Raw genomic sequence first — 21511 nt, forward strand, 5'->3', positions numbered from 1 at the left:
CGATCGTTTCCAAATGCTTGGCCAACACGATCACGTGATCTCACTCCATGTTATTTCTGGTTGTGGGGCTACCTGAAGGACAGGGTTTACGAGGGAAATATTTACACCTGTGCTGATCTGAAGCGCAACATACCAAGAGATGTAGCCACCATACCTGTAGACATGCTTCGTTCAGTTATGGAGAATGCAATCCTGAGCTTTCAGACTCTTCTGGACACTGATGGGCGCCATTTGAGCTCCTTTTGTAGCAGCAATGGTACCGGTATCTAATGGTACGATGTACTGTAGCAGCACATTAAAAGTGTTTCAAGTGAACTGATTCTGCATTATTACTCTTCCCCATATCCTCGACTTGCCAACGGCCTTGCCGCAGCGGTAACACCGGTTCCCGTCAGATCACCGAAGTTAAGAGCTGTCGGGCTGGGCTAGCACTAGGATGGGTGACCATCCGGTCTACCGAGCGCTGTTGGCAAGCCGTGTGCACTCAGCCCTTGTGAGGCAAACTGAGAAGCTACTTGATTGTGAAGTAGAGGCTGCGGTATCGGAAACTGACATACGACAGGGAGAGCGGTGTGCTGACCACATGCCCCTCCATATCCGCATCCAGTGACGCCTGTGGGCTGAGGATGACACGGCGGCCGGTCAGTAGCATTGGGCCTTCATGGCCTGTTCTGGAAGAGTTTAGTTTTTTTATATCCTTGACATTAATGCTACGAATTTTGGTCCTCATACGGTAATTAGTTTCCATATTATAACGTGTTAAATAGGGAAAGTTTAATTACAACCACCCGGTAGTAAATTTACTGTCATGTATTTCAGGTGAAATGTATGTTTTGCCAAGCGTAATACCCTGTTGCTTAAATTGTCTAGCTCGATGTAATATGTATCTTTGATGACATTAAATAAATAAATATCGAATTCGAGAAATTCAGAACCGAAAATTAATTAAGAGAGGAATGGGTTAATTTTGGATTGTGTCGGTCTTGCAAACTTATATACACAACGTGCTACTTTGAAATACGCCAATGTAACCTTCCTGGGACCAGAACACCTAAATTTTGAAGAAAAGTGAATGTAGTCTGTCAGGGCACCTGAAGATCAGATCCCAGGGTTTAAAATGCACCCAACATTGAAGTAAAATCACGATTTGTCCACAACTATAGTTCAGTTCTTTTATCTTGGCGGCTCGCGCATGCCTGCCCATACGCGGGAGATTGCTGCGTTGCCAGTTGCAAATGACGCACGCGCCATGAGAAGCAGCGCCATAGTATAGTTAGCAAACTTACGTTTAGGGGGGAGCGCGCAGTTTATGAAGTAAAGCCACCACGGTCGCATTAACCCATTCGCTGCTACAAAGACGTGCTCCCCGCATGTATTTTGTCTACTTCCTTTTAATTGATTGAAGTGCTTTAAAATAAAGCCAAACGCACCCGGTGTAAATAAAACTTTTATTACAGTCGCGAGAGACGGAATATTTCTCAATATTACATACGACACCTATCTGGTACTTAAATTAAATGAGATATTGTTATACAGTAAATGTTATATGAAATTTAGGTATCTTGTCCACATTTCATTCTCAACATTGTGGCAACTAAAACTGGCCATACGGAAAGTATATGCTATGGACTTTTACCTCTGCAAACTCTTCAAAATTTCGTGCATTGATTTACTACATTTAATGCTGCACAATAACTGCGTTGAACATCGAAACAAAATTAAGTGATTTATGGGGAAAAGGTATCAGTCAAGAAGATGTGTAAAAATCAAATTTTTGGGCCAAATAGTTTTTGTGAAATCGAATGATAAGTGTGTCAAAGCAGTCGGAACACCATGTGTCTGCACAGTCGAGCAGTGCAGTGCTGACAAAATCGGGCACAGCGCGGAATGCGGGGAGCACGTCTCTGTAGCAGCGAAATGGTTAGTGAAGGGATAAAGCACTAGAAATTTCAAAAAATTACATTCAAACGAATAAAATTCATAAAGTAAGACACTTCGATATTGTTTTGAAATAAAGAAAATATTAAGCAGCGCACAGGGTTTGAACTCAGAACCTTTTGTTTAGCAGCCTAACACAATGTCCACTACGCTAACGCAGTTCAGCATTTATTAAATTTCCTAGAGGACTGTAAAATGTCACGCAAAATACCGACAAACATTGTTGGTATGACTATGAATTACTCACGCTACATCGAAGTACAATAGGAAATAAATAATTACTGCTGTTTTTATTGCGAAAAAGCGGTTCGTCAGAATGGTACAAACACCTTTCCTTGCTATCGCCTGAATTATGAGGCTTATTGCTTGTTTGGTTTCATCAATTATTAGAATATGAAGCAACTGGTACAAAGAATGCTTTTTCCAAACTTTCTATAAAAGAAAGTCTGCTATCAAGACATTGCTTTTGTTCTATTACTTTATTTATGACTGAAAGTTTCTAAAACTGAAGACTTTCGTCTGTGCTCTGCAATGCAGTCGAGTTTTGGCAACGACGTTCTCTGTTCATTGGCTGACTGTGTTTTGTGACGTCAGATGCGCAGAACGAACCTAAACTCGGCCGCCGTCATAAATGACGCGCACTATAGTGCTAGTTTCTTAATATTGATTCCGATATTTTATAAGACGGGTGCTCCCCTGTAGTTTGATCGCTCTAAACTGAGCTGAGCGGCGTGACGTCACGCTGACGTTGCACATAACTGGATGAGGGCAGCCAGCCCAGTGGTCCAACATCGCACAGTGTAGGCGACTGTCCTCTGACGTCCGCTGGAGCGCCCCGCTCTCCACCATCAATAACCGGATTACGCGCACTCGGCCACCACCGCCGCGAATGGCGTCTCTCTCTGTAGAACAATCTAGATTTATAATCCAATTTAAATTCATGGTCGAGTCGAGGCGTCGTTAAAGATATAATGAAACTCATAATCATAAATTACCGGCAATTAACCGCGATACGTCCTTTTCCCTCCGTAAGTCAGATAAACGAGAAACATGGGAACGGAACTTTTGTGGCCGCGTCCACCAAGTCGCCATTAGCCATTTATCTGCAGCGGCACAAAGTTCTTAATTAATGTGCGCCCAGGTTCTGATAAAAATCCCGAGTCTCCTGAGGTGAACCTCTTATTTGAGGCCGATTCTCTGTACCTACCTTATATGTTGGCCCTATATCTCCAATAATTAACGCAGTGCCTTTTTGGCGCACCTGTTTCACTTATTTGCATAACAACCACAAGAGACAAATTACACGTTGTAACAGGATAAAAGCTTTTTTTTTGTCTGTCACAAAACGTACATGATACCTCCCGTTAACAATGTTGTTAAGATAACGGCGAACATAAATACATCCCTGAAAATATAAAACTTCGAATTTTAAGTTAAACTAAGTCCGTGCTCAAGCTGAACGCCTTTAAAAAAAAGAAGAAGGCGAAAATAAACACCACAGTGCTCTACCATCATTGGTACAACTGATGCTGGTATGCCATTGCCTTTCTCCGACATTCCAACTAAGCCACTCTGGCACTCAGCTAGTTATACGATATATGTTGTAACATGGACTCCGAAACAAGGGGCAGCTTGGCGTTTTTGGTTCACAGAAATAATTTTTAGAAGAGAAAAAATCTTGATATCTCCAGATTAGTATTATGACCAACCCTAACAACCCCTAAGAATCACTGTTATTTCATCGCGTCTCAGGAAGTACTTTCTATGACGAAGTAAAGCCTACTCCAGCTAGTCTGTTCTTGGGTGAAATAAATCGCATAGAGCAGTAAATTAGCCTCTGTCAGAAGCGTCGGTTGTCACCCATACCCTCCAAATAGATTTTCTACCAAAATGTTCGATTCACTTCCTATCTGTCAGAGGTAAACGCAACTTACACACAAATAACGATTGAGCTCTCTCTCGATCATACTGCTCAATAAGATATTCGGATAACATGACACAGTCGGAATGAATACATATTAGTAATGTACGACGTAATGAGCTCAGACAAATGTGTACACAGTACTCCACAGTGAGGGTAATCGTAACGCTCGCTTCTATAATGATTCTTGATAGCAGACGATTGCGAGAAATAATACCGTGTAGCATTTAATACATTGCACTTCAAAACTACTTCATAAACATTAGTTGTTTTCTTTTCCGTTTTAACTATATGGGTGAAATAATAAAAAATATTCCCGTGATATTTTGCCTGAATCGTCTCTTAAATTCTATTGATTGTTTACATTACCTATCCTTCTACAGATGACCAGTTATTGTTACGTTATGTTTATTTACAAAAGCATCGTTTGTCGGGAATGATAAACTTTTCACCCATTGACTAGCTTTCTAAGTCTTTTAGTACCTGTAGTTCTCAATAGCTGCTCTGGGTTGCCTTGTCATCGTTGAGTTAAAGACAATATAGATGTCAGAGAAGAAATACGTTGGAGTGACTAGCCACGCCGATCCCGCAGTAAAATCTGCGACCACCACTACACCGAGACAAAATGGACGATCACGGGAATGGCGTGCCTCCAATATTGAATTTGAGTTAATAGCACGTTAAAAATCATCGTGATGAAGTTTTGCGCTGGGAGTGCACCGTTGAGATCAAGTTTGTGACATGCTGAAAGCCCCAACAATCACGGACGGGTCCTAGGATAGAAGTTCGATGTCCAGACAGTCAACATAGCACGCCCGTTTGAAATTTATTTTATCAGGACACGTACATTTATTTTAAATCGACCAGAATCTGTCTACTTAAATTTCCCTTTGCTGTGTGCACACTGGTTCCAAGATCTGCTTCCGCTCGTTACAATAATCGCTGCTCCAGAACAGAAGTACGAACGGTGCGATATCCACCTTTGGAGATCCGGAGCCAGTTTACTAATCGCTGGCAAAGATGGCTGAATAACTGTCGAGATTGTACCCTGCGTTCCGGATATTTTTCAGCGTACAGATTACTTGGTCGACGGCTGCTTCCGTTTGCCAGACCATAACAGCCATGTCTGTCATTTCACGTGTGGAGTAATAGGCTTCCACTACGCTGTTACGTGCGAATATAACGTTACAACTTAAAGACATTCCACAAACTTACACAAATAAAAACCAGTTCCATTACAACTAACGTGAGTACTCCACTTACCCTGAAGTGTGAATACTATTTACAGTAGCAACATCAACAGGTGTCTGCTGTGTGCTGTTTCCATGGACAATAACAGAGGAATGTGTCTTCATTTGTTTACTTCATTCAGTAGGTGGTTCGTAATAGCCATAGAGAATAAATATCTTTGGAGCGAGCATTGCTTTCTTCATATTTTGTCATCGTTAAACTGGGATTGTTGCGTGATCTCGCGGTGGTGGTGCTCGCATACACTTTCTGCAAAGTTCGGAACATTAGAGTTAGACGTAATTCTGCGTTTTTACTAGTTCTCTATTAGTAACAGCAAAGATGAATTACTGTTGTTATAGACGGTTGCAAAGGGAAATACGTCAAAGGAGGAAATGTGTTACATTAGTATTTTGAAGTATTGTGTTGCTTTACTTGTATTTTGAATAAATGTTTTAAATTTTTTGCTACAGTTGTAAAATGTGTGGTATTGTTGGGCGAAGTCGCATTTAATGGTGAATCACATATTAGTGTTCGCCCACATAAAAAGGCAATGAAAATCCGCACAATGAGAAATGTTCGTTTCTTCTAATAGTGGTGAAACTCGAAAACACATTGTAGGAGTCAGACATTCTCCCTTTTGTTACATGTCTGATGCCACACGTCTGCATTATTTGTGGCCAGTGTTGTTGTTTTCAACTGTAATTTCAGGAAAGTAGTTTGTGATGTATCGAACAGCAAGATGTTTGCTAAATAGTTCACTCTTATCGGAAAAGACGTTTTGAACTACCGCACGTGCCTGTGTGTATGAAGGGCCGGGGGGAGTGGGGAGAGGGCAGGGTTATTTTCGTGATAACAGTTAATCCTCAGACCTGAGCTGTACTGGTACGCTCCTCTTTGTTAATACGTTGATAAGAACTTAAAAGATTGAATTTCTATCGTAATAACGAGAAACTAAAGTCAAACAAACAAAACAAGAGCAACACATACACAGTATAATTATTTTAGTACAAATTCAGCTGCTTTGGCGGAATTTGCCTTGAGCTTACTGTCTTGGTTATTTCACTGACAAGCACGAAATATTAGTACCTATGTAATCAATCCTTCACGTGTGTCATATGCCCCTTGATGCTGTTACATTGGTCTACGACACAGCAGATGACACTGAGGGGCTAAAATAAATTTTGAAAGGAAATTCTGGGCTACTGTGTGATAACTGAGCCGTGAAATCTTCGTTCTGCTGACAGGCTGACTTGTAGCGTATCGCGAGGTGTGTCATTAGAGTGGAAGATGATAATTTGGTTCTGATTTACCGAAGACAGTGAATGTGGAATGAAGGTTGTGGTAACATACTGATTTGCAGTGTAACCTTATGTTTGACACACTTTTATTTATAAAAACAAACTGCGAGGTTAACTCAAAAGTCTATATTATACAATCGATGAGAAATACAGCACAAGCCGGGTGCACTATTTAACTTTCACCAACAACAAGAAGTTCATGCCAGCTCTTTCTCTCCCGCCCTGTGTGTGTGTGTGTGTGTGTGTGTGTGTGTGTGTGTGTGCAGGAGAGTGAAATGTGTCATTATAAATTTTTAATATTTGGGGTCGCCCCGGGGCGTAGCAGGCGGCCAAAGTCTTCCCAGGCGGCCACACGTAAGGCCTCCCCGGTTTGTCTGACAAACAGGTTCCAGGTGCGGTCTGTGGCTGACACTGACGCTGAGCCAAACGCTGTCGTGTGTCCTGTTTCGGAGGAAACCTCTCAGCCTGCAGGATCCTGACAATCACAGAGGGTGGGATTATTGATAGTTGGGAGCTCCAGCGTAAGGTGCGTTATGGGGCCCTTCAGGAACATGGCTGCCAAGAAGGGAAAAAAACTAATGTGCACTCCGTGTGCATACCGGGTGGAGTCATTCCAGATGGGCAACGGGTCCTCCCAGATGCCATGAAGAGCACAGGGTGAAGCCAATGCAGGTGGTTGCTCACGTCGGTACAAATGATGTGTGTCACTTTGTATCAGAAGAGATTCTCTCTGGTTTCGAGCGGCTAACAGAAGTGGTAAAGGCTGCCAATCTTACTTGCAAGGATGAAAGCAGAGCTGACCATTTGCAGCATAGTCGACAGGACCGATTGCGAACCTCTGGTACAGAGCCGAGTGGAGGGTCTGAAACAGTGGCTCAGACGGTTCTGCGGCCGTGTGGGCTGCAGATACCTCGACTTGCACCAAAGGATGGTTGGGTTTCGGGTTCTCCTGAATAGATCAGAAGATCGTTACACACAGGAGACGGCTACACGGGTAGCAGGGGCTGCGTGGAGTGGAGTGGGCGGTTTTTTAGTTTAGAGGGTCTTGGGAAAACACAAGAAGGGATTCAGTCACAAAGGGAGCAGGCCAACAGTTGTAAATTGTCGTAGCTGCGTTCGGTAAATACCAGAGCTCTAAGCGCTAATAGGAAGCAGTGATGCTCAAATCATTCCAGACACTGAAAGCTGGCTAAAGTCGGAGATAAGCTCAGCGAAAATTTTCACGAAGAAGCTATAGGTGTCCCGAAAGGCTAGGCTAAACACGATTGGCGGTGGCGTGTTTCTCGCTGTTAGAAGTTGTTTATCTTGTCGCGAAATTGAAGTAGATATTTCCTGTGCGTTAGTATGGACAGAGGTCATTGTTGGCAACCAGAATAAAATAATAATTGGATCCCTTTGCCGACCTCCCAAATCAGACGATATAGTTACTGAAAGGTTCAAAGAAAACATGACTTTGTTTTCAAACAAGTACCCAACTATAGTTGGTGGTGACTTTAATTTACCCTCGATATGTTGGCAAATATACATGTTTAATTCTGGAGGTATGCATACAACATCATCCGAAACTGTGCTAAACTAATTCTCTGAAACTTATTTCGAGCAGTTAATTCATGAGCCCACGCCAATAATAAATCGATGTGAAAACACACTGGACCTCTTAGCAAGAAATAACTCTGAGAGAATAACGAGCATCAAAACGGATGAAGGGATTAGTGATTACAGGGTTGTCGTGGCGAGACTGAATATTGTAACCCCCAAATCCTCCAGAAACAAAGGAAAAATATATCTATTCAAAAAAGCAGATAAAAATTCATTTGACGCCATCCTGAGAGACAATCTCCACTCCTTCCAAATTAGTGATATAAGTGTAGACCAGATGTGGCTTGAATTCAAAGAAATAGTATCGGTAGCAATTGAGAGATTTATACCAAATAAATTAACAAACGACGGAGCTGATTCTCCTTGGTACAGAACACTGTTGCAGAAACAAACAAGCCAAATTTAAAGAAACGCAAAATCCCCTACATTGGCGATCTTTTGCAGAAGCTCGAAATTTAGCGCGGACTTCAATGCGAGCTGCTTATATCAGTTTCCACAACGAGACTTTGTCTCGAAACCTGGAAGAAAATCCAAAGAGATTCTGGTCGTATGTGAAGTATGTTAGCGGCAAAAACAACTAATGCCTTCTCTGCGCGATAGAAATTGAGATATTATCGAAGACATCGCTGCCAAAGCATAGTTACTAAACACAGCCTTCCGAAATTCATTCACAAAAAGAAGAAGACGAAGTAAATATTCCAGAATTCGAACAGCTGCCGACATGAGTAACGTAGAAATAAATATCCTCGGAGTAATGAAGCAACTTAAACCACTTAATAAAAGCAAGTCTTCTGGTACAGACTATATACCAGTTAGGTTCCTTTTAGTGTGTGCTGATGCATTAGCTCCATCCTTAACAATCAAATACAACCTCTCCCTCCACGAAAGATCCGTACCCAAAGACCGGAAGGTTGCACAGGTCACATCAAAATTAACGGTAGGTAGTAGGAATAATTCACTTAATTATAGACCCATATAATTAACGTCGATATGCAGCAGGGTTTTGGAACATATATGGTGTTCGAACATTATGAATTACCTCGAAGAAAACGGTCTATTGACACACAGTCAACACGGGTTTAGAAAACATTGTTCTTGTCAAACACAACTAGCTTTTTATTCGCATCAGGTGTTGAGTGGTATTGACAAGGGATTTCAGATCGATTCAGTATTTCTGGATTTCCGGAGGGCTTTTGACACTGTACCACACAAGCGGCTTGTACTGAAATTGCGTGCTTATGGAATATCGTCTAATTTTTGTGACTGGATTTGTGATTTCCTGTCAGAGAGGTCACAGTTCGTAGTAATTGACGGAGAGCCATCGAGTAAAACAGACGTGCTTTCTTGCATCCTTTGCTGTTCCTTATCTATATAAACTATTTGGGAGACAATCTGAGCAGCCGTCTTAGGTTGTTTACAGACGAATCAGTCAAATGTAAAGGCCTAGGAATTACAATTACTGACAACTTAAATTGGAATTAATACATAGAAATGTTGTGGGGAAGGCTAACCAAAGACTGCGTTTTATTGGCAGAACACTTAGGCAGCCGTTATTGAGATATGCTAAATATCGTTCATGTCTGGAGAGTTTGGTGGGCAGCGGAAGTGTTTAAACTGAGAAGAGTGTTCGTGGAGTCACTCTGCCACTCTGTAGCAATTCTGGACTTGTTAGGTGTCGCATTGTCCTACTGGAATTTGTCAGGTCCGTCGGAATGCACAATAGACATGAATGGATGCAGGTGATCAGGCAGGATGCTTCTGTACGTGTCACCTGTCAGAGTCGTATCTAGACGTATCAGGCGTACCATGTCACTCCAACTGTACACGCCCCACGCCATCACAGAGCCGCCACCAGCTTGAACAGTCCCTTGCTGACACTCAGGGTCCGTGGATTCATGAGAGTAGTCTCCATACCCATACATGTCGATCTGCTCGATAAAATCTGCAACGAGACTCGTCCGACCAGGATACATGTTTCCAGTCATCAGTTACACAATGACGGAGTTGACGGGCCCAGGCGAGGCGTAAAACTTTGCGTTGTGCAGTCATCAAGGGTACACTTGTGGGCCGTCGGTTCCGAAAGCCAATATCGATGTTTTTTCGTTGAACGGTTCGCCCACTGACGCTTGTTGATGGCCCAGCATTGAAATCTGCAGCAATTTGCGAAAGAGTTGGACTTTTGTCGCGCTGGACAATTCTCTTCAGGCGTCGTTGTTCCCGTTCTTTCAGGGCCTTTTTCCGGCCGCAGAGAAGTCTTAGATTTGATGTTTTACCGGATTCCTGATATTCAAGGTACACTCATGAAATGGTGGTACGGGAAAATCCCCACTTCATCGTTATCTCGGAGATGCTGTGTCCCATCGCTCATGGGTCGACTATAACACCACGTTCAAACGCACTTACATCTTGATAACCTGCCATTGTAGCAGCAGTAAACGATCTAACAACTGCGCCAGACACTTGTCTTATATAGACGTTGCAGACCCTAGCGCTGTATTCTGCCTGTTTACATATCTCTGTATTTGTATACGCATGCCTATACCAGTTTCTATGTGGCTTCAGTGTATATTCTCCTTTCAAGATACTGTCCTTTCCATTCAACTGCTCATCCAAGTCTTTTTCTGTCTCTGACAGAATTACAACTTCGGCAAACCTCAGAGTTTTATTTCTTCTCCCTGGACTTCAATTTCTACTCTAAATTTATCTTTTGTTTCCTTTACTGCTTGCTCAATATCCAGACTGAATAACATAGGGGATAGGCTACAACCCTGTCTCACTCCCTTCCCAACCACTGCTTACCTTTCGTGCCCCTCGACTCACTACTGCCATACGGTTTCTACGCAAATTGTAAATAGCCTTTCGCTCCCTGCATTTTACCCCTGTCACTTTACATTTTGAAAGAGACTATTCCAGTCAACATTGTCAAAAGCCTACTCTAAGTGTACAAATGCTTTAAACGTAGGTTTGCCTTTCCTTAACCTATGTTCTACATTTCTCCGCAATCCAAACTGATCTTTCCCGAGGTCGGCTTCTATCAGTTTTTCTGTTCTTCTGTAAAGGAATTGTGTTAGTATTTTGCAGCCGTGGCCTATTAAACTGATAGTTCGGTAATTTTCACACCTGTCATCACCAGCTTTCCTTGGAATTGGGATTATTATATTCTTCCTGAAGTCTGAGGGTATTATGCCTGTCTCAAACATCTTGCTCACCAGATGGAAGAGTTTTTTATGGCTGGCCCTCCAGAGTGTTACCTACTCCCGGGACCTTGTTTCAGAGCGTTTTCAAATTCTTCATACAGTATCATATCCCCCTTCTCATCTTCCTCTACGTCCTCTTCCACTGACATGACATTGCCCTCAACTACATCTCCCTTGTATAGACCTTCTATATAATCCTTCGACCTTTCTGTTTTCCCTTCTTTGCCTACGTCTGGTTTTCCATCTGAGCCCCTGAGATTCATACAGGTGATTCTTTTTTCTCAAAAGGTCTCTTTAATTTTTCTGTAGTCACTCCCTATCTTACCCCTTGCGATATATACTTCTACATCCTTACATTTGCCCTGTAGTCATTCCTGCATAGGCATTTTGCCATTTTGCGCTCCCTGTCGATCTCATTTTTTAGACATTTGTATTCTCTTTCGCCTTCTTCATTTATTGCATTTTTATATTTTTCATTTCCTTCATCTGTTGTTGTTGTGGTCTTCAGTCCTGAGACTGGTTTGATGCAGCTCTCCATGCTACTCTATCCTGTGCAAGCTCCTTCATCTCCCAGTACCTACTGCAACCTACATCCTTCTGAATCTGCTTAGTGTATTCATCTCTTGGTCTCACTCTACGATTTTTACCCTCCACGCTGCCCTCCAATGCTAAGTTTGTGATCGCTTGATGCCTCAGGACATGTCCTACCAACCGATCCATTCTTCTAGTCAAGTTGTGCCACAAACGTCTCTTCTCCCCAATCCTATTCAATACCTCCTCATTGGTAACGTGATCTACCCACCTAATCTTCAACATTCTTCTGTAGCACCACATTTCGAAAGCTTCTATTCTCTTCTTGTCCAAACTATTTATTGTCCATGTTTCACTTCCATACATGGCTACACTCCATACAAATACTCTCAGAAACGACTTCCTGACACTTACATCTATACTCGATGTTAACAAATTCCTCTTCTTCAGAAACGCTTTCCTTGCCATTGCCAGTTGTAACGGAACATATTAAAGGCTTTACTTTACCGAAGTATGCGATACCCTCCAAATTCAACCAGTTTAACGAGTATTTATGATTATAGAAAAGTTATTGTGTATGTTAACAATGATTGCATGACATGTCTCCATAAACAGTCAACCCATTAAATTATACTGAATAACTGACCCACACAAAAGTTAATATCACTTGATCACTGATACAGCAAATGTCATCATGTAAAAACACTAAGTTCATCTTAAATAATTAATATGAAGTACGAAAAATAGTGGCCAACTTAGGTATTTTGGATGTCCTTAAATAAAAATTACCCAGTGAAACCTATTTGTTCACTAGGAGCGTTTTCACTCAGTATTCACGTAATCAATCCTATTTTAGACGAAAACCAATGCAATTCTTAATAATTCATGTTATTTACTTATTTATGCAAATTAGAGAAGTCAATTGACAAACTTCTAAAAAACGGCCTTTTTGTAACAAAGAATTATTCTGTCAAGTCAACAAATCTGTCTGTTATTTTAATAACATGTTAACTTATGTCACTCAATGCAAATTAATAACTTTTTTGCACAAATTATGATAACAGATGTACATGTGACTTATAAACTATATCTCTTTTTAGTAGTTCTTTGACAATGTTATAAATACAAGCAACAAGAAGGGTCAGGGCGCAGTCGGAACGTCACTTTGGTAAAGTGTGTTCGTGTGTTATTGTTTGAGGTGGATAAACAATGCAAAGAACATGTAAAGGAAGTACTACTTTGTGTTGTGTCATGGTCTTTGGTGGACAGTGGAATTAAGATGGCCACCAGAGTAATAAATATTTGAAGTTTACATATTTGTTGGTTTCGCTCGTTCTTTATCATCAAAAGCACATAAAAAACACGGGACCTCATGTTTTTAACCCTAGACAACCAGATTTAGAGCCAGCATCAGCATCGAGACACAGCAGCGATCCAGCAAGGATCAGCGATTACCACAATGCATTTTAATGGTGCCAACCTAACATCAAGTGCTAACAAGCTCCGTAAATTGGAGTGAAATAGTGCGATTATAGCAATTAGGAATATCTACGACTAGGCGACCATTACACAGTCTACATTTTATATCCTCTCTACTTCGACCATCATCAGTTATTTTGCTCCCCAAATAGCAAACCTCCTTTGCTACTTTAAGTGTCTCATTTCCTAATCTAATTCCCTCAGCATCACCCGACTTAATTCGACTACATTCCATTATCCTCGTTTTACCTTTGTTGATATCCATCTTATATCCTCCTTTCAAGACACTGTCCATTCCGTTCAACTGTTCTTCCAAGTCCTTTGCTGTCCCTGACAGAATTACAATGTCATCGGCAAACCTCAAAGTTCTTATTTCTTCTCCATGGATTTTAATACCTACTCCAAATTTTTCTTTTGTTTCCTTTACTGCTTGCTCAATATACAGATTGAATAACATCGGGGAGAGGCTACAACCCCGTCTCACTCCCTACCCAACCATTGTTCCCTTTCATGCCCCTCCACTCTTATAACTGCCATCTGGTTTCTGTACAAATTGTAAATAGTCTTTCGATCCCTGTATTTTACCCCTGCCACCTTTAGAATTTGAAAGAGAGTATTCCAGTCAACATTGTCAAAAGCTTTCTCTAAGTCTACAAATGCTAGAAACGTAGATTTGCCTTTCCTTAATCTTTCTTCTAAGATAAGTCGTAAGGTCAGTATTGCCTCACGTGTTCCAACATTTCTACGGAATCCAAACTGATCTTCCCCGAGGTCGGCTTCTACCAGTTTTTCCATTCGTCTGTAAATAATTCGCGTTAGTATTTTGCAGCTGTGGCTTATTAAACTGATAGTTCGGTAATTTTCACATCTGTCAACACCTGTTTTCTTTGGGATTGGAATTATTATATTCATCTTGAAGTCTGAGGGTATTTCGCCTGTCTCATACATCTTGCTTACCAGATGGTAGAGTTTTGTCAGGGCTGGCTCTCCCAAGGCCGTCAGTAGTTCTAATGGAATGTTGTCTACTCCCGGGGCCTTGTTTCGACTCAGGTCTTTCAGTGCCCTGTCAAACTCTTCACCCAGTATCATATCTCCCATTTCATCTTCATCTACCTCCTCTTCCATTTCCATAATATTGTCCTCAAGTACATCGTCCTTGTACAGACCCTCTATATACTCCTTCCTCCTTTCTGCTTTCCACTCTTTGCTTAGAATTGGGTTTCCATCTGAGATCTTGTTATTCATACAAGTGGCTCTCCTTTCTCCAAAGGTCTCTTTAATTTTCCTGTAGGCTGTATCTATCTTACCCCTAGTGAGATAAGCCTCTACATCCTTACATTTGTCCTCTAGCTATCCCTGCTTAGCCATTTTGCACTTCCTGTCGATCTCATTTTTTAGACGTTGTATTCCTTTTTGCCTGCTTCGTTTATTGCATTTTTATATTTTCTCCTTTCATCAATTAAATTCAATATTTCTTCTGTTACCCAAGGATTTCTACTAGCTCGTCTTTTTACCTACTTGATCCTCTGCTGCCTTCACTACTTCATCCCTCAGAGCTACCCATTCGTCTTCTACTGTATTTCTTTCCCCCATTCCTGTCAATTGTTCCCTTATGCTCTCCCTGAAATTCTGTACAACCTCTGGTTCTTTCAGTTTATCCAGGTCCCATCCCCTTAAGTTCCCACCTTTTTGCAAGTTCTTCAGTTTTAATCTACAGTTCATAACCAATAGATTGTGGTCAGAGTCCACATCTGCCCCTGGAAATGTCCTACAATTTAAAACCTGGTTCCTAAATCTCTGTCTTACCAGTATATAATCTATCTGATACCTTTTAGTACGTCCAGGATTTTTCCATGTATACAACCTTCTTTTATGATTCTTGAACCAAGTGTTAGCTATGATTAAGTTATGCTCTGTGCAGAATTCTATCAGACGGCTTCCTGTTTCATTTCTTAGCCCCAATCCATAATCACCTACAATGTTTCCTTCTCTCCCTTTTCCTACTGTCGAATCCCAGTCGCCCATGATTATTATATTTTCGTCTCCCTTCACTACCTGAATAATTTCTTTTATCTCATCATACATTTCTTCGATTTCTTCGTCATCAGCTGAGCTAGTTGGCATATAAACTTGTACTACTGTAGTAGGCATGGGCTTCATGTCTATCTTAGCCACTATAATACGTTAACTATGCTGTTTGTAATAGCTTACCCGCACTCCTATTTTTTTATCCATTATTAAGCCCACTCCTGCATTACCCCTATTTGATTTTGTATTTATAACCCTGCATTCACCTGACCAGAAGTCTTGTTCCTCCTGCCACCAAACTTCACTAATTCCCACTATATCTAACTTTAACCTATCCATTTCCCTTTTTAAATTTTCTAACCTACCTGCCCGATTAAGGGATCTGACATTCCACGCTCCGATCCGTAGAATGCCAGTTTTCTTTCTCCTGATAACGACGTCCTCTTGGGTAGTCCCCGCCCGGAGATCCGAATGGGGGACTATTTTACCTCCAGGATATTTTACCCAAGAGGACGCCATCATCATTTAACCATACAGTAAAGCTGCATGCCCTCGGGAAAAATTACGGCTGTAGTTTCCCCTTCCTTTCAGCCGTTCGCAGTACCGCAATAGCAAGGCCGTTTTGGTTAGAGTTACAAGGCCAGATCAGTCAATCATCCAGATTGTTGCCCCTGCAACTACTGAAAGGGCTGCTGCCCCTCTTCAGGAACCACACGTTTGTCTGGCCTCTCAGCAGATACCCCTCCGTTGTGGTTGCACCTATGGTACGGCTATCTGTATCGTTGAGGCACGCAAGCCTCCCCACCGACAGCAAGGTTCATGGTTCATGGGGGGTTCTTCCTCTACTGTATTCCTTATCCCTTATCCTTATCCCTCTTCTTCTACTGTATTCCTTATCCCAGTTCTTGTCAAACGTTCCCTAATGCTCCCTCTGAAGCCATCCACAACCTCTGCTTGTATCAGTTTGTCCAGGTCCCAATTCCTTAAATTCCTCCCTATTTGCAGTTTCTTCATTTGTAATTTCCGGTTTGTAACCAATAAATTGTGGTAAGTGTCCACATATGCCCCTGGAAATGTCTTACAATTTAAAATCTGGTTCCCAAATCTCTGTCTAACTGTTATATAAATAATTTGAATTCTTCCGGTGTCTCCAGGTCTCTTCCACTTACACACCCTTCTCTCGTGATTCTTAAACCAAGTGTTAGTTATGATTAAACTATGCTCTGTGGAAAATTCTTGCAGGCGCTTCCTCTTTCATTCTATTCCCCCGGTTCATATTCACGTACTACTTTTCCTTTGCTTTATTTTACTACTATCCAATTCCAGTCTACTGCTTTTCCTACAGTTCCTTTTCCTACTGTCGAATTCCAGTCCCTCATGGCTATTAAATTTTCGGCTCCCTTAGCTGTCTGAATAATTTCTTTTGTCTCATCATATATTTCCTCAATCTACGCCTCACCTGCAGAGCTAGTTGGCATGTAGACCTGGATTTGTAAGCTATCTATACAAAATTTGTCTACTTATGAGTGTCCGAATATTTTGCTTTCCAGAACTTTCTCCTCCTGTACCGAGTACTTTAGGTATCGTGTTCCGCTGCTGAGCAATACTGAATGTTGGTTGGTTCTGTGTAGCGCATGTGAACAGTATCGTGAAACAAAACTTTAAGCTTAATGAAATGCAGAATTTGAAATAATGTAAATGAATCTCTTTAACTGCCAAAAGAAACTAATTAGATGCTCAGTGAAAACTATATAACTGAAATTCACTGAAGAAGTACATTATAAAAGTTGTCTAATATGATGTGCAATGTTTGACTTGGAATGACTACAAAACTGAATTGCTGCACACTGCTCAATTTGTTTGCTGAACACAACACGTGATGAAATAATCTGTTGCTGCATATGGTCTAAGATGCAATGTACACACGACAAAATATTCAAAAGTTTACTAGGAATGATGGAGATAAGTTTTATTTTAAAGAAAATCGTTCCTGAAAAATTAAACTCTGATTGTAGACAAAAAGGACTGTACAACTTACGAAGACTGACAACTACGAAATTCTCTCATTACAAAAATTATAGTCATCTCTACAAATTGCGTAATTTGTGACGTAATGAAAACAAAGAGATAAAATTACAACTAATCATAAATATTATTAGCTACGTGAATATAAAAATTTCCTACAGTTAATAGTTCGACAGATAAACATCTTATTCTTGCGCATACAATGGTTAATTTAAAAATTTCTCCAAAAATTATGTCCAATGATACAAAGTATGAAATAGCTTTATAAACTAGTTTTCATCTCCATAATAAAATACTGCAGATAGTTTTTCTAAGACTCAAAAATAGGTAACAGATGTCATTCCATGAAAAACTGAACTGTTCGCTACTATGCCTCAAATAAGAATGCCCCCACGCTGCGTAACTGACTAGCAAGTGAACCACACGCAAAACTAAACACAGAGTCAAGAATCTTGTTAACTACTCGTGCAGTACGCTCATTCATCTTAGTCCCAGTACAGTAAAGGTGAATTATTTATAATAACAGAAAACATATGAGAACCCTACAGATTTTTCACTTGTTACTTATTGGGCTATGTTGTGGAAACTTGTATATAAAATGCCCTCCATCAGAGTATTACTATTAAGAAAAATTATCTGATAGCCTGCAAGAAATAGAAAAACTAAACTAAACTCCACCCGAACAGGCCATGAATGCCCAAGTGCACCGACCCGCCGACGTGTCATCCTCAGCCCACAGGCTTCACTGGATGCGGATATGGAGGGAAAGAAATAGAAAAATGCACAAGAAAAACGAGAAAAATAATGAAGCAGCTAACTTCTTTTGGTTGGGTTTCAGAGTCATTTAGGGCTTTGTAACACACTTTATATTCACCGTTGACTGTAGAATCTTCTTATTTTCACAACTGCAGTATCGGCCTTATGGTCAGTATCAAATGATGTACTTCAGACGAATGTGCTTCCTCATAAGTGAAACATTAAAATTCTCCGACATGTACAGATGTAATCATCGTACAATTATCAGGCTATGACATGTCAGCGTCTTACAGTTATAAGGGTCGTATACGACGATGACATGTGTACATGTCAGAGGGCTTTAATGTTTAGCATTTGCTGAATCACTTTCGTCTGTAGTACACCACTTGATAATGGCCTTAAGACCAAAATCATAATTCTAAAAGTAAAAGCTTTCTACAGTTAAGGTGAATATAATGTGTTTTTAAAAAAAATTATTAGTGACTTTAACAAAAGATAGATTGTTACAGCCCATCGGCTGGGAAAAAGCATCTCGGAAAGGGCTAAGCTGCTCAGCTGTTTGTAAGCTACTATTGTGAACATCTGTGCAAAATGGTTGGAATGCGATGAAACAGCAGGCGAGAGGTTGTTGGACACCCACGCCTCATCACAGAATTTGGAGGTCGGCGGCTTGCCCGCTGTGGCGCACATCTGACGGCTGAGCACAGTGTTTGGCAGCACACAGTTCGGCGCACATTGTTGAATCTGAGCTTCACAGTAGACGACTCCGGGCTGACTCACCGACATCGGTTTACTGCATTTGATACGGGATCATCGAGACTGGACCATAGAACAATGTAAACTTATCTCCTGGTCGGATAAATCACATTACATGTCGCACCAGTTCGATGGTCATTTCTGTATACTGCTTAAACGTGCACTGAGTCACGAACGCAGGTTGCTGTGGAGGACTGGCCTTCCATGGGAAGCATCATGTCTACATGAACATTTACATACTGAGTTTTCAGTCTGCAGCGGAGTGTACGCTGATACGAAACTTCCTGGCAGAATAAAATTGTATGCCTCACTGGGACTCGAATGCAGGATCTTTGTTTTTTTGTGGTTGTATGCATGTGCTCTACCAACGGAGCTTCCCATCACAGCTAGGATGCCCACTAAGAGTCTGGAAGGACGGAGAGGAGGTACTGGTGGAAGTATTGCTGTGACAATGGGTTGTGTGCGTCGTGCTTTGATAGCGCAGTAGGCACATCACCTGCCCACGACAGGCAAGGGTCCCGCGTTCGAATACCGGTCCAGCGTGCAGTTTTAACTTTTTTTTGTGTTTTGAGTCGTCATCTGGCTGGTTTGCTGCGGTGCGTCACGAATTCGTTTCCCTCCAAAGTTCCCTCTAGTACCATGGAAGTTACTCCGTGATCTCTTAACAGATATCCTACCACCCTGCCCCTTCTTCTTGTCAGTGTATTCCATTTATTCCTTTCCTCACTGGTCACGCGGAAAACCTCCTCATTCCTCACACTGCCAGCCCACCTAATTGTCAACATCCTTCTGTAACACAACGTCTCAAATGCTTCGATTCTCTTCTGGTTTTCCCACTGTTTCACTATTATAGAAGGCTCTGCTCCAAACGTACGTTCTCAGAAATTTCTTCCTCAAATTAAGGCCTATTTTGTTCACTAGTAGACTTCTCTTCGCCAGGAATGCCATTTCTGCCAGTGCTAGTCTGCTTTTTATGGCCTCCTTGCTCCGTCCGTCACGGGTTGTTTTGCTGTCTAGGTAGCAGAATTTCTTAACTTCATCTACTTCGTGATCATCAGTTATGGTGTGAAGTTTCTCGCTGTTTTCATTTCTGGTACTTTCCATTACTTTCGTCTTCGATTTACTCTCAGTCCATATTCAACACTTATTAGACTGTTCATTCACACACGATACCAGTATCATCAGCGAATCTTACCACTGATGTCTATTCACATTTAATTTTAATCCCACTCTTGACCCTTTCTTTTATTTACGTCATTGCTTCTTAGATGTAGATTGAAAAGCAGGGGCGAAACACAACATCCCTGTCTTACACGCTTTTTAATCATGCACTTCGTTCTTTGCCTTCCATCCTTATATAATGTTTAATGCTTTCTCCAGGCCGAGAAATCGAATGGACGTTTTATGATTTTTCTTCAGCCTTGCTTCCATTATCAACCGCAACGTCAGAACTGCCTTTCTGGAGACTTGACCTTTCCTAAAGCCAAGGTGATCTTCATTTTTCTGTTCCCTTCATCTGTGTATTATTCTTGTCAGCAACGTGGATACACGAGCTGTTAGGCAGATTGTGCGATAATTATCGCACTTGCCAGCTCTTGCTATCTGCAGAATTCTGTGGATGATGTTTTTCCGAAATTCTGATGTTCTCGCGCTTCTCATAGATCGTACACGACCAAGTCCATAATCATTTTGTCACCACTTCCTCCAATTATTTTAGAAATTCCGAAGGAATGTTATCTGTTCCTTCTGCCTTATTTGATTTTAAGTCTTCCAAAGCTCTCCTAAATTCTGATTCTAGTACTGGATCTCATAACTTTCCCCTATCGACTCTTGTTTCTTCTTCTACCACGTCATAAGACAAGTCTTCTCCCTCATAGACGCCCTCGATGAACTCTTCCCATCTATTCGGTCTCGCCTCTGCATTTAACAGTGGAATTCTCACTACATGAAATTCCCATTGCACTATTAGTGTTAACGACCTTGCTTTTAATTTCACCGAAAGTTGTTTTGACTTTTATATACGCTGAGTCAGTCCTTCCAACAATCATTTCTTTTCAGATTTCTTCACTTTTTTTCGTATAATCACTTCGAATTAGCTTTCCTGCAGTTCCTGTTTGTTTCATTCCTAAGTGACTTGTATATCTGTATTCCTGAAATTCTCTGAGCATTTTTGTAGTCCCTTCTTTCGTCAACCGACAAAAGTCATCGCTACTTAATTGTAGTCTGAGTCTGTATTTGCCCCTGGGTGCGCCCCTGCAATCCAGAATCTGATTTCGGAATCAATCCTACTTGAATATTAGTGCTGACCTGCTGCATCCTTTCATTTTGAAGTCTTCCTCAAGGACGATGGCATCTTCCAGCAGGAAAACAGCCCGTGCTACAATAGGAGAATCGTGCCTCAGTGTTTTCCAGAACATTTAGTGAACTTACGTTGTTGTCTTGACCACCAAATTTGCCTATTGTCAACTAGAGTTGGGCAAAACTGTTCTTTTCAGAGATCGGATCAGAACTGTTCACTCCCTGAAATGAACTAGCTCTTTTTCATGTCTCACAACTCATTCACAATAGAAAATAAATGGAAGGCACATTGCCCTTTAAAATTGGTTTATTCCAATACTATACCTGTATTTTGATCTTAATTGATCCTATTTTGAAGTAACACAGATAATGAGTAAGAATTTTGTATTGTTTATTGAAATATCCACGATATGACAAAGTTTTTGATTATTGATTTATTTTGCACTATCGTGGTT

The 21511-nt window shown here is 41.2% G+C and overlaps 1 pseudogene; it reads left to right on the forward strand.

The window, feature by feature from the left end:
* The first annotated feature begins 354 nt into the window (after positions 1 to 354).
* Positions 355 to 472, forward strand: LOC126459397 (5S ribosomal RNA; annotated as a pseudogene).
* Positions 473 to 21511: the final 21039 nt, after the last annotated feature.

This window comes from Schistocerca serialis, chromosome 2 (assembly GCF_023864345.2).
Source record: "Schistocerca serialis cubense isolate TAMUIC-IGC-003099 chromosome 2, iqSchSeri2.2, whole genome shotgun sequence".
NCBI classification, from domain to species: domain Eukaryota; kingdom Metazoa; phylum Arthropoda; class Insecta; order Orthoptera; family Acrididae; genus Schistocerca; species Schistocerca serialis.